Source organism: Grammomys surdaster, unplaced genomic scaffold (genome assembly GCF_004785775.1).
Source record: "Grammomys surdaster isolate TR1022 unplaced genomic scaffold, NIH_TR_1.0 169, whole genome shotgun sequence".
In the NCBI taxonomy this organism is placed as follows: domain Eukaryota; kingdom Metazoa; phylum Chordata; class Mammalia; order Rodentia; family Muridae; genus Grammomys; species Grammomys surdaster.
The window spans coordinates 16,669,080-16,687,939 of NW_021604617.1; the positions used below are offsets into that span (position 1 = coordinate 16,669,080).

General features: G+C 42.3%; 1 long non-coding RNA gene across 1 annotated transcript in view; it reads left to right on the forward strand.

Moving 5' to 3' along the window:
* The first annotated feature begins 7,412 nt into the window (after nucleotides 1–7,412).
* LOC114620437 overlaps nucleotides 7,413–18,860 on the forward strand; it is a 13,006-nt gene continuing 1,558 nt past the window's right edge. Inside the window, exons 1-2 of the long non-coding RNA XR_003711323.1 lie at nucleotides 7,413–7,532; nucleotides 8,453–8,608. This is a non-coding gene — a long non-coding RNA (uncharacterized LOC114620437). The remainder of the gene's footprint in view (nucleotides 7,533–8,452; nucleotides 8,609–18,860) is intronic.

The following is an 18,860-nucleotide window of genomic DNA, read 5'->3' on the forward strand; positions in this document are numbered from 1 at the left end:
TGTGTGTGTATGTTTGTGTTTATATGTACATACAATAACAATTAGTGAAAACAGTTGTATTTGAAGAAGAACAAGAAGGGTTATATGGGGGTTTAGAAGGAGCAAAGCAGAGGGGAAAATGTTGTAATTATATTATAAACTAAAAAAATAAAACAATATGGCCTACTCAAGAGACAGAGGAGGAAAGTGGAGACCATGCAGGACCATGAGAGGCGTTGCAAAGACCATAACTTTTGTTCTGTACAAGGGATCACATTGTGAGACAGAGTATGAGTACAATCTTTCACTCGTTTCTCAATGATCCCTTGAGCCAATCACTTGAAATTTAGCTGGAAGAGCACACAGCAACATACATGGAGATAAGGGAAGGATGGTGGAGAGAATGAGAGGTCGACTTGTTTTGAAGGGGAGCCCACAGGACCTCACAGTGACTTGTATTAGGGGTAAAAATGAAGACAAGGAGTCTTCTGGTAGAACAACAGTGACAGAGTTGTTACCAGCAAGATTAGGAAGGCTGGAGATGGAGTGGTTTTAGAACTAAAGATGAGTTCAGGTCTAGGGATGATGAGTTTGAAGGCTGGCTGGAAACATGGAGGTAGATATCTGGCACATGGGCAGTATATGGCTCAGAGATTGAGGAAACATCCTTCTCAAAGATAATCAGATTCTGTTCTCATGTATGCTGTTACTTCATTGAAATACTATTCAGCAAAGGCCAACAAAAATTATAATGGGCTAAATATCTCCCTTACAGATTGATGGATTCAGGGATTTTTTTCCCCATTCACTCCTAAAAAAACTAAGCCATATGCACATTGCAGCAAAGAAAATATATTTTTAGTTGAAAATTATGTTATATCTCCATACACGTTCTAACCAGGGTCAACTCCATGTTGTTTCTAAGACCAGACAAGATTGGGCACATTTACGGTAGCAGGGCCATAGAGAACAATGAATTGTGAGAGTCCAGCCCTACTAGATAAATCTACAGCAGAGCTCCTAAATCTGTGAATCAGAGGATGTTGTTGGAGAGGGAACTGAAAGACTGTAACAGCCAGAATTCCAGGAGGTCTGCCATGTTTCAACAGATTTTCTAATGCAGAATGGAAAACATAATAGGGTCCATCCTTAGACACAGAGCTACAGGCATCTAATGGATACTGAGAGTGGGAAAATTCACCTCTCCAAGGGGTGAGTCCTCTGATTGACTATCTAATGCAAAGTGGCCAGTCATGAAACCATATGCACACAAACAACATAAATGGACGCAAAATGTTGTAGTTATACATTTGTCCATATATGTAATGATCAAAATCAAAAGAAAAGAGGGCTATCAATTTGTAAGTGGGGAAACATGGGAAGGGATGGAGGAAGGCAACATGAAAGAAGCTGGATAAAGGAGAGTTAATGAGAGAAGTGATGTAATTATATTTTAATTAGAATGTAAATTAGTATTTAAAGAAAAACAAAGTTCTGCAAATAAAAATAATTATTTAATGAGTGTAAAAAAAAAAAAGGAAAGTAGATATAGTGTCCAAAGAGCATCCTAGGTATACAATAGGAGAAAATATATTGATCTGGGCCTTCTATACAAAGAGTGAATACGAGCATCTATCTCTGGAAATCTTTTAATATCCAGGCATAGGGTAGAGATGAAGAGGAAGACTCATTGTTTGCCTTCATGTGTCAAATGTGAATGAGGTCTGGGGAGATGACTCAGTCAGTAAATGCAAGCTTGGGATTAACCCCTCGGAACTCATGCATAAAACGTCTGCTGTGGAGGTATTTGTTTATAATCAGTGCTGTGGAGGCAGACACAGGAGTAGCCCTACAGATCACTGGCCAGCTTACCTGGCAAGCTCTGGCATAATGAGAGACCATGTCTTCAAAGAACGGAGGGGTGGGGTGTGGCTCCTGAGAAACCAGATCCAAGGTGCTACCTGTAATCTCAGCCCTCAGGAAGCAGAAAAAGGGAATCCCCAAGCCTAGCTGGCTAGCCAGACTAGTCGGCATTGGTGAGCTGAGTGGACTCTTCCTTAGTAAATAAAGTGGAAAGTAATTGAGGAAGACATCAACGTCAACTTCAAGCCCCTATATGCACATGCATACCTGTCTCCTCCTACAATGTGTGTGCACCCACATACATGCTAACACTCATACATGCATGCACACCATACACACATACACAAATGAAGAATATTGCAAAATCCCATGGTTAGAGTAGCTTGTGATTAACGGTGAATTTCAAGTTGCTAGGAATTATATAGCATTTGAAGAATATGTAACGTTTGAACTATAAAGGTCAGAAATTAAATCATTTGAATAATCACAATTTTAAAACCTATATATACAACAAAGAATCAGTTTATAAACTAATTTAAGTAGCACACAAGTAAGATATGTTCTACATTTCTGATATTCTAAATTAATATAATTTTCTAGAAATATTAATCTGGATACACAAAAATGCAACAAAATATGAAAAACATGAGAACTCCCACACTGAGTTAGCACCTCTAGGAAACAGTTTTGTAAAGGCTAATCAAGAACAACCATGAAAGCATAGAGCTAGCTCAGGCTAGGGACCTCATAACCTTAGCTCCCTTATAGCTAACTAAAACCCTCGTGCTGCTTTGAAATTACATGTGCTTTGTTATACAAAGGAAACGCATGGTGAGGCTGGTAATCAATTTTGCTTTAACACTGCTGCAAAAGCTAAGGAGAGTTAACTCACCTTCGAGTGCCTTTTAAAGTCCAAACAGCCCTCAAACATGAATGCCTTCTCTGCCTCCAAATTTGTTTTAATTGTCCTTTGCAGGATAAGCCTGGCACAGTGTGCTGCAGAGAGCAAAGCAGCTTTGGTTTGGTAATGGTGGGTTTAGCAGTGGTGGAGTTTGTCCGAGGGCATGTTAGCTTCATTTGCAGTAACTTTACTTCAGGCTCATCCCTGTACAGTAAGGACATGGAGTCAAGAGAGTAAAAGTGATGTATGCATGTATGTGTGTGTGTGTGTGTGTGTGTGTGTGTGTGTGCACTATATATATGTGTATGGTATATATGCATATGTATGTGTATTATGTGTATGTATTTATATATGTGTGTATATACATGTGCTCATGTGTGCACATGTGTGCACTATGTATATGATGTATATGGTATGTATGTTTGTATGTCTGTATGTGTATTATGTATATGTGTGCGTATGTGTATGTATATGCACATATGTATGTATGTGTGTGTGTGTGTGTGTGTGTGTGTGTGTATTTATAATGCACATTTGCAGTAAAACCATAACTGGGCTCAAAACCCAGCAGATGTTAGGTTCCTGATTCATGACACTACTAGGTGTTTTTCTTGTGACTATCTGAGATCAAAAGACCAGACTGTGAGACATATTTGCTGGTAGCATAACTTGAGACAAGGTATCCCCCAAATCCCATTAGTGTAGGAGACCCTGGGTGAGCGCAGAGCCTCAAAGCCTTCCATACCAGCTGTTCCCAGGAGGTCTCCCCAGAGGAGCTTAGAGGTGCGGTATTCTGAGAGGAGATTTCCAGTAGGAACCAGTTTAGAATCAGGTCAAAGGCTGGGAAATGCTTGGGAAATAGATGTAAAGAACAGAAAGCTCATTTTGCTAAATGTGTGTTCAGATCAGCAGAGGAGTTACCTCAATTGCTCCACTTTCCTCCTTCTCTTCCCCGCCCCGCTTCCTCTTCTTCTAGCAACATTTGAGGGCTGTTAGGAATTTAAAAGGCACTGGAAGGTGAGTTAACTCTCCTTAGCTTATGAAGCAGTGTTCAAATGAAATTGATTACCAGCCCCGTCATGCATTCCTCTTATCTAACAAACACATATAATTTCAAAGCAGCATGAGGATTGTAGTTAGCTATAAGGGAGCTAAGGTTATGAGGTCTCTAGCCTGAGTTAGCTCTATGCTTTGATGGTTGTTCTTGATTAGTGTTTACGAAGCTCTATGCCTCCTAAAGCTCTCAGTGTAGAGGTTGTCTTATTTTCCGTATTCTGCTGCATTTTTGTGTATCCAGATTAATCTTTTTTAGAATATTAATTATATTGAACATTAATTTAGGATTTTAGAAAAGTAGAGTATATCTTACTTGTGTGCTACTTAAATTGATTTTTAAACTGATTGTTTGTATAGAGGGGTTTTTTAATTATGAGTATTGGAGTGACAATTGCTGGTATATTGTAAATATTGACATTTTAACCCAAATGTTACATCATTCTTCAAGTCCCTATTAGGGGAGGTATCACATTACTATCTTATTATCTCTCCGTTTTAGAAGGATTCAAGGTTAAAAAAAAAAGTCAGCAATTTTTGGCAATCATATAATAGATACCAAAGTAGTCCTTTCTTCTAAATTTAAGGAAACTAAATTATCTTGGGGGAAAAAAATCACAAGTTTACTACTAACCATTACATTTATAGGTGTCTGGTTCTACAGTTGCCAAACACTTGGGTAGAAACAGGATAACCACCTTTGGGCACATGGTATTTTCTTTAAGACCTAAATTTACTGAAACCAATTCACGGAGCTGCACACACCTGGGTCAAATCCAAAGCTCTGATCATGCTTGCAATGGCTAACTCTACAAGGACAGAGACAATGTCTAACTTGACTCCCTCATCTGCCCCGCATGTGTCCTGCATTTCTTGTTGATTTGTTCCTCCTATAATGGGGTGGGTCTCTCCTTGACAACTGGGGACCACATTTAGCCAAACAGCTGTCCACTGGCATCTGAAGCGTGCAATGCTCGGGTCTGGCAGCATCTCAAAGGATTTATTATTACCATCCTATGATTTCATTTAGTATTATTATTGTCGCTCCTATGAAATTCCAACGCTGAGCCTGCCACAAACCATCAAGAGACTGCAGGACGTGTGACAGTCTGCTCAGTGCGTTTCCGAACAGCTGTCGCTCCTTCTCCCCGTCCAGTTTCCACTTACTACTGAAGAGCTTGAAGAGGTGACTATATCCTCCTCGGTGTTCTTTTTATGGCCACTACTTCTTGGTGGTGACCTTGGGAAGGGGAATGTCCTTCAAAGCAGCTTTATTCAACAATCATGAGAGCTAGGAATAAAGAGATGCTGGTTCTCTGGCAATGGGAAAGTCCCTTCTGGTCACGGTTTCCTCCTACACTGAAGAAATCATGTCTCTTTTATGAGTGGGAATGTCTTGAAGTCCATGAGACTGGCTCTACTTTTACCCTATTACCTGGCTTTCCCTGGGGAAAGAGCTCTCGGTAGGAACATCTCAAGAAGAGCCTAGACCCGACCTTCACATCTTCACTCCAGAACCTGCATCATTAAAAATACAACAAAAATTAAAAGATTAAAAACCTGATTTATATAAGACAGTAGGATGGTTCTGCAACTGGAAATGCCAGGGTCTCTGCCCCAAAATCTATTGAGGTTTAGAAAAATAAAAATTAAAAAATTAAAAATTAAAAAAAAAGGAGTCCTAAGACTTGCTCTCACTCCAGAGTAAGTTCTGTGCATTCAGCAAGTCTCTTACTGCTAAAGTGGCTTTCAGGTCTCATCTTCCAAATTTCAATACCCACACATCTCTGATGCCTCCACCTCCAACAGGCCTGGAGGCTGAGTTTTAGCTTCAAGCATTAAATGTGACCCTACATAAAGACATGTTGTCAAGTTAATATCAGCTCCGTCTATTGTCTCTGACGAAAGTTCAGAAGCACTAGTGGATGGATATATTTGAAAGAGGCTTTAGGCCTATGGGAATGGCGTATTGGAGTTAAGTTGTAGGCTGATCCGACTTAACCTTTAAGCCCGGACTGAGAACTTGATGTGTATACCATGCTCCATGCTAGAAACAAAAAGGGAAAGGGAACAACCAAAATCAGCATGAACTGGGCCTTTAGGGATTCTTGGTATTACAAATTCTAGACATACTTAAAAATATAAAATGGCTGGGTGGTGGCGGTGCATGCCTTTTATCCCAGCACTTGAAAGGCAGAGGAAGGTGGGTCTTCGAGTTCCAGGACAGTTTGGTATACAGAATAAGTTCCAGGATAGTCAAGGCTACACAGAGAAACCTTGTCTCAAAAATCCAAATACATATATATATACATATGTGTATGTATGTATATGTATGTATGTTTATGTATATTTATATTATATGTATAACATTATTTCTGTCATATATCATATATAATGTATCATACAGTATACAATAGATATATATAATTATATATATAATATGTATATGCTATATATAGTATATATATAATTTCAAGGCAATATTTATATACATGTATGGCAATATATGGCAGTATATGTATATATATATTGAATTTTAAGGCAGAATTATAGCAGGTAAAAGTGTTTATAGACAGACTCATAACAAATGCATAATCCAGCCAGGTTAGAATCTGAGCTATCAGTAAGGGGTAAGCTGTATTGACAAAAGTGTAAGCTGTGAGAGAGAGAAATGGATTCCTAATAGGCTAGAAATGGGTAACACCAGAAGTTTCTACATTTACAACAGCAGATTTTTATATAATTAATTATAATGCTTTGGTGACTGGAAAGAACTATCTACTTCTCTCTGATTACTCATAAACAACAAACTTCAGACCAGGTAAATCCATTTAATAATGACCAAAACATCCAAATTCATCTTTATTTAAGTTGTACAACCCATTCCAACCTATAGTGTTCTTTTTTAAGCAAAGTTAACCAAAGAATTGCGTGCTCTCTAGGGACTTTTAAAAACTTGGCATCTCCTACCCTAAGCCTATGTAGAATGGCTGCTTTGTCAGCAGTCTCTGTCTCTGTGCCTTTGTCCTGGCTTTCCCTCATCTGAGAGACCCCTTTGTGGCTCTATCCATGTGGGGAAGCCTGCGCTGTCCCTCCTCACCCAACTGAAGCCCAGTCTCATCCATGAAGCTCTTACTACCTGGCTCTCAAGCCCAGCTTTAGGTGCCTGTAGAACTTACTCTGGATCGTCAGTCTAAAATCATATTCTGTTACATATAATTCCCTAGATTCAAGTTCTAGCCCCAAAAGAACCAGGATGTCTCTCATGGGCACGGGTAGTTCTTTCCAACTCTGGTGTCCAATAAGGTGCACAGCAGTCGGGCAAGCACTCACCAAGTACATGCTGTTGAGCATCTATTGCCCAAGCTACTCATATTTTCCACAATAAGTATCTCCCCACCAGAGAAATATGCAAAGTGAGTTTCAGATGAGCTAAAAGAAGCTGCATCTCAAGTAGCATACATTGATGCAAACCTAACATGAGGACCCACTTATTTTTTTTTAAATTATTCTCCGACTCTTTAAAACAATTCATGTATCGCTTTAGCACACTCTATAAATAGGAACATTAATATGGACTTGCCTATTTAAAAGGGGGATTTAGCAAAGGACATTTCTCTTTGCAGTGGGACAGCTGAAGAGGTGTAATTTAACAGCTTTCAGAAGCCCGTCACTGGAGTGATTGAGATGGACAGAAGGCAGGGACATGACCACGGTCCTTAAAAGACACAAACAGGTGGGAGAGCACACTGGGGGGTGGGCAGAGGGCTGGAAAGTACAAAAGGGTAGAGGCTTGCCTGGAAAAAGCAGAGACTAGGGGAAGCAGGGTGTGAGACTGCCTGGAAAGAGAGAAGCCGTGGAGAGAGAGAAGCAAGAAAGGGAGGAGACGGGAGTAGAGAAAGAGGAGTAGGAAGGAGATCAGGGAGAGAAGATGATGAAGAAGAGACAGGAGAGACAGGAAAGGGAAGAAGGAAGAGAGGAAGAGAGGAGAGGAGAGGAGAGGAGAGGAGAGGAGAGGAGAGGAGAGGAGAGGAGAGGAGAGGAGAGGAGAGGAGAGGAGAGGAGAGGAGAGGAGAGGAGAGAAGGACAAACCTGAACCCAGAACACATTTGGATAGATCACAAGTCAGACACAGAGGTAAAGCTAGAACAAATGACAGTCATAAAAATAATGAAAGAAACAGGCACGGGCACAGAGGGCTAAATGATAGACTGTCAAAGAGGACAGAGCACATGAGGAAAGGAAAGACCTTGGTTTCTCTGTGAGTGGCTGGAAGGATAGATTGTGGAGGTAAGAGTGGAACATAATGAGGGGGAATCTGTAAGGACACAGACAAGAAATGAGTGCAGGCATAGCGGTCTAACTGTCAGAAAGTCACCGGGCTGTTCAGCTTAGCTGCAAGAAGAGCCACTGCTTTACCCAAGAGGGGACCATCAGAAAGACAGGAGCAGGCAATTTAAGCAGCTAGCTACTGGGGGGAGAAAAGGAAAAGGAAAGAAAAAATAGACGAAAAGGTGAGAAGCAGGCGAGGGAAAACCCAAAGGAGACACTGGCCCAGAAACCTTTTTAACTTTCTGTAAGAATCTTCAAGGCCCCAAACTAGGCCAAGATTCTGACTGACATTTCTGAGCTCACCAGCTGCTGTTTCCTTGAGAGGATTCTGACAGGAAGGCATAGAAATGCAAGCCAACCCTGCCAGCTCTGGAAATAAATAAATAACAACCCAGGCTCTAAGCTTCTCAATGGGGGCAGAAGCCTGCGGGGCAAGAAAGCCCACAGAGGAGGAGGGACCTGCCTGCAACTTTTCCCCAGGTATGTCACTGAGCTGATTCGGCATGCTGCTTTCTCTTGTATTTGTCCCCTGGCTGTTCCTGCCTTATCCAGCTGTCTTTCTTTCTTTGTGAATTTTTGGGGAGCCCTGTGGGTGATCCGCTTCTGTTATGTGAAGCCAGCAAGGCAGATCTAGGCGAGCAGGTGAAGCTCCGGGTTCTGCATCTCAAACAAGCGGGAGTGGGGAGTGAATGAGAGAAGGAGCCCCCACCTGTGGGGGTGGTTGCGTGTGGCTGACTGGTTGGCTGGTGCTGAAGTGGGGCTCCTGTGTGCAGGAGCTTGAAGCAAAGCTCAAAATGGGAGATGTGGACCCTGGGACACCCAGGGACAGTGAAAGGTGCTGTTTCCAGAATCCAACTGTGGGGAGAGATTCCTTCATACTCATCCAAGGGACTGGCACATTACCTCAGGAAGAGCTAAGCTTTAGGGTGTTGGGTGTAAGGGAGAAGAACTCAGTATCACATGACCTTGAACTTACAGCATGCCTTTTGAGTGGCTTAAAAAAATGTTTTAAATGCGCGTTCAATTTTTTCCAAAAAATTCACAGAAACATAGTGTGTGTGTGTGTGTGTGTGTGTGTGTGTGTGTGTGTGTGATGGATATATCTCAATATATATTACAAGTACACCCACAAAGCTGAGTTTTCGTTGACTCCACAGATGTCCCCACTCAGACAATGTGGACAGTTGCAACATTTTGAAAACTAAGAAGCAATCCCTGAACCATGTAGTTCTTTGGAAAGCTTGGACCAGAACTCAATGCTCCCCACTTGCCCCTTGGACTTTAAGTAACTGTTAGTCCTCCTTCAGTTTAGTGACTGTACTGGGAGGGAGAAAGTGCAGAGGTGGGTCGTGGGTCACAGCTGACTTGGAACTAATGACATTTGCTGTTATTCTGTATCATTACATTGTTACTCTACATATTATCATTATAGTCTCTCTGCAAATGGCCCATGAGGATGTGTGAGCCAGTGGTCATCTGCTGAGCTATCTTCTCAGGAAAACATGTCATGTCACTTTGAAGTTACTCTTCATCAAACCCCAGTGAACATCTTACTGATAAACATTGGCACAAAGGGTTCATTTCAAGTAACACACAACAACTCGAGTCAAAACACTTGGCAACCTTCCCACATGGGATTTCCCTCTCTTTTTGGCATGTTGGCTGGCTGTGTCCTCACTGTCAAAGGAGCTTCTGAGGCTTAGAGTCGAAACACATCTTTGAGACATTTCTTTGAGACAGTTCGCTGTGTCCTAGCCTCTAATAGTTTTTCCTCCTGTCTGTCGCTTCATTTGTAAGAGGCCAGAATGTAGGGTCAGTTCCTTGCCTTTGCCCTGAACAGCATAAGAAATACTGACCTAGTAGTTATCTGTGTGGTCCCCAGACCAGCAACATCAATATTCCCCAGGAAACATGCTACAGTCGCTACTTTCAGTTCCTACCCCAGACTTACCAAATCAGAAACTCTGAAAGTGGAACCTGACCATTCATGTTTAAGCTGGATGGCCAGGAGACTAGGACACACTGACTTAGAAACTCGTGCTTTTTAAAGGTGCTGTTTCCTGGATCCACCGTATTCAGATTTCTTCACAGGTATGATGTGATCAGCTTCAGGGCCAGTTGTACAAAAGGAGACTCTTCAACAAACAGCACTCTTTGCGTTCCTGTTGGTTGTTTCTTTCATCTGGAGCATTTCTAATACAGGTTACTTGTTACAGTGCTTACAAGAGTATCTGCACACATATTGTTTTGCTGGGTCAGGGGAAATTTAATCTGCATCATTCTTTCTGTGTGGTGGCCCTTAAAAGACATAGGTTGAGAAACCAAAAGCTGAAGCCATCAGGATGCCAGCCAATCAAGAGGAGAGACAGGTGTGCTTCTCACATGCACAAGGAGTTAGTGTCACCAAGGTCACATGGGATAATACTATACAACCAATTACAAACACTAGTGAAGAAGAAAACATAACGTATTTTATGCAATGAGGCAGTTGGGAAGCTAATACGGAGGAGCATAGAGTTCAAGACCAGATTGGGATAGGGAGTGAAACCATGTCTCAAAAACGGGGACTCTACCTGCACAAATGAGCAAAGGGGGAGGGAGGGGAGGGAGAGACTGTGCACTGGTAACACTGGGAAGATAACTCACTGGGGTTCCATGTAGACTCTCTGTTAGCAGTATGTTAACCACTCCTTGTAAAGAGGGTAATGGTGTTTCAGACTCTAACCATGTATCATCATGTGTACAGCAATTCTTCATTAATCCAGACTAAAGTTTCCTTACACTGTTGTGGAGTGCATAGCTTGTGACAGTAATAATTTCATTAGAATTCAGTCTCTCTTTATCCTGTCCACTCTCAGACCAGTGGTTTTTCAGATGTCTTACAACAAAATAAAGTGGGTGTGGCTCCCAGAGTGCCCTTCAACAATGTGCTCCCCAGCCCACTGTCTGATTGTATGGCTCTGTCAGCTTGTAAGGACCTGGATCCTTAGTTTCTCCGTGCCACTGACAACTAGCAAGACTTAGAAATGCTAGCGTATAAGAATGCATAGGTGCTTTTAATCAGGAAGGAAAAAAAATATCAAGTGATAGATACAACTTATCTGTTGTATGATTTCAGTACATTTCTTAACCATTTTCGGCCCCAAAATTCATTAACTGATTTGAGATAGGATTTTTATTTCATTTGTTGGCTTTTTAACAAATTTTTCATGTATTCATATATATTCATATATGAATATATTTCGATTCTATTCTTTTCTCTCCCTGAACTCCTCCCAGATCCTCCCCACATCCCTATTACCCAAGTTCATGTTCTCTCTCTCTCTCTCCCCCCTCTCTCTTCCTCAAAAACAAACAAACAAACGTGCACGCATGTGCGCGTGTGCGCGCACACACACACACACATACACACACACACACACACACACACACACACACAACTCAGTTTTGTGTTAGTCAACTGCTTTGAGCATGGGCCTGCCCTGGGCTGAGGTTGATCTACCCACTGTCACTCTAGAGAAAATTGATACTCCCTCCCAGCAGGTATCAATTGCAATGAATTTCTTGGTTAGGAGTGGAACTTTGTGTCCAGGTCCCCTTCTGCTTAAAAAAATAAAAATTTCAAGTATACCTCACAGGATTGGTATAAGCATAAAGATTCCAAACCAAAGCTTTCGTATACTGTTGACTTCATCTCATCCCTGGTGCTATAGCTCCCTGAAGTTCCAGCTCTGAGTCACCTGGGTGAGAAGTGAGCACGGACAGTAGGTTAGTGTCATGTCACCTGCACTCCCCTGTTCTGAGCTAGGTGGCAGAATGACTGGAAGGAGAGAAGTTAGGATTTTGGAGCTCGTGCTGCTGCCTTGGCTGCCCCTGAAAAGTTAAACCAGGTGTATACCCATGAGTCAATCAACACTCAGGACTGGTCAGTGCTTTAAAAATAGCAAAACTTCCTGGCTGAGCCCCAGGAAAAAGAGGATCCGATCACCAGATACCACCCCTTTGCTTGCCTTAGAGAGAGAAAGACCCTGACACGATTTCTATCCCAGCAGCTTGACGACAGTCCCAAAGGACTGTTAAAATATTGTGTTTCATGAACAACCACCAAGATCTCCAGTAGTAGATGTCAGAGTGTAGAGCAAAAGCCATCAGACATTGGAGCGTGGCCTCTCTGTGAGGCCACTTCTCCCATGCTCCCATTGTTACAAACAGAAAGCTTGACCAGGCTCCGAGATGGAACGGGGGAGAGTGAGCTGCAGGTGACATTCAACATGGTCCAGGTTTTTCCTCCTTGTTTAGCAAAGGGCTGGCAAGCTAAATGCAGATCTGTCATCAGAGGAGAAAAAATGCCCTGTAGTAAATAAAGGGAATGTCTGAGCATCTTACTAACTAAATCACTCATAAAGGTCCCCAAACTGAGACTGATACCACAGAAACTCAGCACAATGGAATAATTCTTATTAGAAATGAGGCTGATGAAGACCCTTCCTCTCAGCTTCTTTACAGATGTGTCAAAATGTGTTAAGGGCTTTTTTGAGGCAGACCAGAATTCTTAGGAGGACATCTTTTAGTAATAGTTAAGCTTTCCTAAATACTTACGAATAAATCCGTATATAAAAATAATTTTATGTCAGCGAAATGCTTTTAAGTAGGTCATGCATAAAGACTCCCACATGGTGTATATATACCTAGTCACTACATTAGAAAGTAAGACATTAAGTATTACTATCATTAATAATAAAACCGTTTTTGAATAATGCTATGTTCGCAGCATTTTACACTTTCCAAACGTCTCTCACTGGAGTTTCTTGTTGGGTAAGCATTATTAGTCCCACTTTTCAAATAAGGAAACTGAGGCTATAAATCAAGCCCTGGTCTTCATCCTCATACCCCCTGCATCCAATAACCTTGAAGATTACAGCACTGTGTTAGTCTGTAATCTGTTCTTCTCCCTGTCTCAACCCCTTCCCAATTTTCTCCAAATCTCAGAAATGTTCCGAAGACCATCACTAGGGATTTACCATCTTTCATCTTTAGTGTTTGTACTATTTATGTTCTACTATATAAATAAATGTTCAGCTCAGGAAAAAAAAAAGAGAAAAGAAAAAAAAAGAACCATGGTTGTTGTTTGTGATCTTGACATCACTTTCACTGTTGCTTAAGTCCTGATGCTTTTCCATACACCTGCTTTGTAGAAACCAATGGAACAGCAGTTTAGAATGGAAGGTTGTTATGAATTAGTCATTTGTGGGACAGAGTTGGGTAGTGGAGAATAAGCCCTGTTTCCAGTAGCATGCTGAGTGACATCGTATATTGCCATTAGCCTGTTCTCTTAAGAAACTCAAGACCTTCATGTGACATCTCATTAATCACCAACCACCTTTTGATGGGCAGATGGGATTCCTCAATCGATAATTTCCGATAAATGCCTGGTATTTGGGGCACAGATGAGGAGAAAGGTGAGTGTTTGCCAACGCAGCACAATGTACAAGTGTCTGGATGGCACGCCATGTCTCTCATTTCTCTTCAACACCACCTATCAAAAGCATAAGATTCGAACTGATAGAAAGTAATGAAACGGTCTGGAAACAGCACGCAGTTTCCTTATCAACTATCTTCGCCCTGTGCCAACCCCAGGGAAGCGCGTGTCTTCATGTTCTCTGTCTTACAACATTCCCCATCATTTTTCTTGCCCATCGGGTATTCAGATTGCTGTGGTTTCTTTGTTTTCTCCAGTCTGCCATTCACAACATTTTCAAATCCACTTTATGAAGATCCTTCCTTGCATCCTAAGTTAGATGTCCAGCAAGGCGCGACAAGAGTTTAGATGACCCTTTCACTGTAGAGTCATCCCTTGATCTTTCTGTTGACTCTCCAAGTTCTCTGTGTATTCTAAACCAGTAAGAATGTCAGCTTCCTGAACTCAGGAACTGCAGAGTTATTGGTTATTCACATGCTTTCATTTTTTTCCAGAATATTTTACAGAGAACTTCTTTGTGACACATTGACCGTATGAGTTTGTGCTTAACGAAGACCAAACAATTCACACCCAAATGGTAAACACGATTATGTATTTACATTCCCTAGTTATCTCAAAGGTTTTCCCTGAAAACCTTGTTTATTTGTATTCCTACATCAACCTACAACCAACGGCCTGGCTCCTGAATAGTTAAATCTCATAGACCTGGCCCTTATAGTTCTTAGGAACAGAAAACACAGAGGCCTCTCTTGACCTTGCTGACGTTCACTCCTGACAATACATGTGCCAAACATCTTGGAGAATTCTTATGTGACAAATTTGACAAGTGAGGATGAAAATTGACCCTGTTCTTGAGCACTATGGCTCTCTGAACAGATGAGACATTTGTACTTTTCTCAAAGTCTTCTTTGAGAGATGACAACATCTCCTTTGACCTGAGCAACCCCCTCCAGAGACATCTATCCCCGACACTGTGTTTTGGATAGACCACTCCACCAAATGTGCATAGACTCACTTACATAAAGCTTGTGTTTGACCCCAGAAGAATGATGTCTTTTCAGAGCAGAACCTTAAACAGCCATTAGATTACATTAAATAAATTACCGGATTATTTCCAATGACATCTAGAAAGGTTTTGACTAGGATGCCTGGGACGTTTTCCTACATACCTAAGGGAGAGAAACACTCACAAACATGCACATGCGCGCGCGCACACACACACACACACAGACACACACACACGATTTCTAAACAATGCAATATCAACACTCCAAGCTCAACACTGCAAAAGGATGAAAATGGAATATAAAACCCCCATGTCCTTTCTTCCTTCCTTCCTTCCTTCCTTCCTTCCTTCCTTCCTTCTTCCTTCCTTCTTTCCTCCTTTTCTTCTTTCCTTCCTCTTTCCTTCCTTCCTTCCTTCTTCCTCCCTTCCTTCCCAACACCTTTTACCTTCCAAGCTCTCATGAAGAGAACCTATACTGACCCAAGGCTGTTGTTCTTCCAATCTGGTTAGTTTTTTAAATAATTACCATTTGCATATAAACAAATTAATTCATTTCTAGAGCCATATCTTCATGTGTAAAACACCAGAAAGAACAGGGGGGTAAGGGGTGACAGCTTCACGAAGACACGAGGCTTCAAAGAGAGGGCATAGGGAAGGCATTGAAAATGATCCTGTCACAGAAAACTTGTCTGAAAAAAATTACTTATCATTATTATTGTTCTTTGACTGCATGAAGCGGCCCCCAGAGAGCTATGAGCCGACTCTGGGCCCTACTTCTTCTCTTAGCTTACGTCTCTACTTCCTGACAGAGGATTCTATGCCAAGAAGCTCCAACCCTTAATTTTCCCCAGCCAGCATGATCAGTCCAGACTCTGAATGGCTCAACAGCTGCCAGTGCCCGTTCCTCTCCTACAGCCGGGGTCTCACAGATTGTGAGGCAGGTGATGGGCCACGGGCAGCAGAAGCTGAACAAAAAAGATCCTCTTCACAATGAACAATTGTGCTGGAATGCTCCGCGGGCAGCTGCAGCCTGTCAGCACATTCCGAGCACCCCCAAGTAGGAAGCACGATAGGGCCCGGGCCAGCCTCTAAGCTGAGCAGTTTGCATGCATTGAATCACCCCTTGTTTTAATGTTCTGTCAGTTTCATAATATTAAATAATAATAATCATCATCATTTTGAAATCCACCCTGCATCTGCAACAAATCAATTAATAATAGTGATAACGGAGTTGCTAGGCCATAACTGCACTAAACTCTCTAGTGACCTTTGAGCGAGGCTTGGGGTCCTTGATCTCAGACTGAAGTGTATAGAAGGAAATGTGTTCCTAACAAGCTCTGTTAGGCCAAGATGGCAACTTACTCCAGGATGGTTTCTGGGAGTATAGGACGGATGACGTCAGGTCCCAGGGACACTTAGCATTTGTCACCTGTGCAAGCAAGAAAGCGGCTTTGCCTTCTGCGAGACGAGTGCCTCGGAGGACACCGCTTCCCCAGGCCACATGCTTCTTTATATCCTCATAGATTTCACTGCGCTATGGAATGTAAGGAAGTGTGTGGTTTTGGCAAGCGCTTCTTCACAGCCGATGATGGCTCCACCCAGAGAAGACGGCTGGTGACTTCTTCATTCCTTGGCCACGTTTTTTCTACCTTCAGGTGCCCTCTTCCCCAGCAATCCAGCTCTGCAGGCTTCTCCCACAGTACGGGGTTTCAGGCCACCAACTGTTGCTCCCCATCCAAGCCCCTTTCTACCAACCTCCCTGATGCCATTCCTCACACCTGCTCTCAGAAAATCAGCTCCCAGGGTTCTAGCTCCTTCCTCAGCTCATATCGCTCCTGCAATGGATGCTTCTACCAAGCAAGCTCAGTGATAGTTCATGGTGCCGGATGTGTAGTGGTTGCTGTGTGTGTGTGACTTGTATTGTAAACAGAGAGTATACAATTACTGGGCTCTGAAGAGCACCACCTTGGTAGAAGGCCCCACACCTCCTGGCCCTCCTATGCTGTTCTTTCTACATCATGACGCCATTAGCGTGTTACTTCCGGGATACACTGAGGAAAGGTGGAGGTGCCAAAAAGAGTGATGCATTCATTTAATGGCCTATGTTCCTGTGTTCTCAACCCAGTCCCCTGTGTCCTCAATTTAGTGTCTAAGCTCATTCCATGAAGGAGGTAGACTCTAGAGGGAAACTGAGAAGAGCCGCGAATGCGGGGCTTGTACCCTCTCCCAGCAGTGTCAGCATTAAGAAGGAAGAGGAAAGGCTCTCCCTTCCTCATTTCAGTCCCAGTCCCAGGATGGCTTTTATACTTTCCACGGCTCTGCCTCCTTGTTTTAGAGTGATGTGTCAGATGCAGACTGACACTCAGTTAAACTTGCAGCCTGAGCTCATAAGCAAAACAAAACGAAGCACCATCGCATTTGAAGATGTATGCCCAGAAGCCCAAGATAGGTATGTAAGTGTAACTGAACAGCACACGAAGAATATACAAGGGGAGAAAAGGAAGAGAAAGGATATGTGTGTTTCCTGGACTGATAGCTGAACCCTCAAAAACATCAGCATACAGAACACACTGGACAGCTCTCTCATGCTCCCAAGTGAGAGGCAGCCAAATTGGAGACCACTACATCCCTCGTTCAGGAACCAGGTAGTCTCCTAGCTGCCATGAAGAACATGCCACCCTCTTCTTCTGGGGATAGGTGGAAGGGCAGGGGGGATTATTGGAGCTGGGCCAGCTATAGGACTGAGCACAGGATCTTACCATTGTAGATCAGTACCCAGGGAACTGGGTGATTTGGGCAGACTTATTGTGCTGTCACACTTGAGGTATTCCTGGAGTCTGAGGTGTGGAGACCAGGGATACAGCAAAGCATGTACAGTGCACAGACCATCTCCATAGCAAAGATGTATTCAGTCCAAAATTTCAATGTGGGAATATTGAGAAACCCTGTATTTGATAGTATGGTGTCCGACACTGGCATTTTCAAAAAAAAGAAAAAAAATCTCTGTCCTTTCTGTTTGAGACTTTGGTCTTTTTATATATATAAAATACCCGATGCCTCAAATTGAACTGTTTTCTATTGATAGCCTGTCTTTTTGTCTAACCTCACCTGTTCTGCCCATGGGTTTTCTCTTTCTACCCTGGTGTTTCATTTCACATCATCCTGAAATCAAGGATATGTTAGATAGCTGACTGTTACTGAGGCCGAGTCAAAAGACACGGGCAAAGGGAAGGAAAGAGTTGGGGAAGCGGTGTTCAGAATTCTTGTGTGCGCTTTTTCAGAAATAAACTCAGACAGTCAGGCTGTCTCTGCCACTGCAGTTGCTGGGTCTCTTGCTCCCTAACGTAAGCTGTAGGTAAGATAGACATGGGAGAAGATAGAGGACAGGAGCCACATGATGCCTGTCATTAGAAAAGCGAAATGGAGATGGTAAGATTATGAGTGCCAAGCCAGGAGGATTCACACCAAGGAGCTGTGACCCGGGACACAAAGAACTTCAGTATTATCCTAGAGTCACACTGTCTTTTGTGATGCTTATTTCTATCATCACTACATACATACATGATAGGGTATGTTTTTATCCAGTTGCCTTTTCTGTAGTGCCTTGTTGGGTACTTTGAGGTACCTTGTTGATTCTAGACAGGCCTCTCAAACTGGAGTCCACCTGGAAGAAGCTGAGCGGTCACCTGGCTACCTCACGTCTAGACATGTCCAGTGGGTTTTAACATATTCACAAATAAGTACAAATCCTTGTTGATGAATGATGGGGCACACTCATGAGAAAAGATGGTGTTGAGAGTGAAGTTTTGGCCTCAAAAAGCAGGCAGAATTGCCCCACAGGCTCTCCTACAAGTCTTGCTAGTCTCCACTGTATACCCTAGGGACTCAGTACACCCTTCATTACTATCAAAATTCACAAAAGGCAGGCAAACTAAGCACACTTTCCACCGTGTAGACAAACATGCTGACCTATCAAGATGCTACTTAACACCTCAATACCAAAAGTCATTATTTGATATTTCTCAGTATAAAATTCTCAATATCAAATATAAATAGATAAATAAATAAATAAATAAATAAATAAATAAATAAATAAATAAATAAATCAAGAAAGCATCGGTGGACTTTGAACCCAGATAATTTGAATTCAAGGCTACACATTTTCTTCTCTCTTTTGAGGGGGTGGTTGGTTTGGGGGGTTTGTTTTGTTTTGTTTTGTTTTGTTTTGTTTTGTTTTGTTTTGTTTT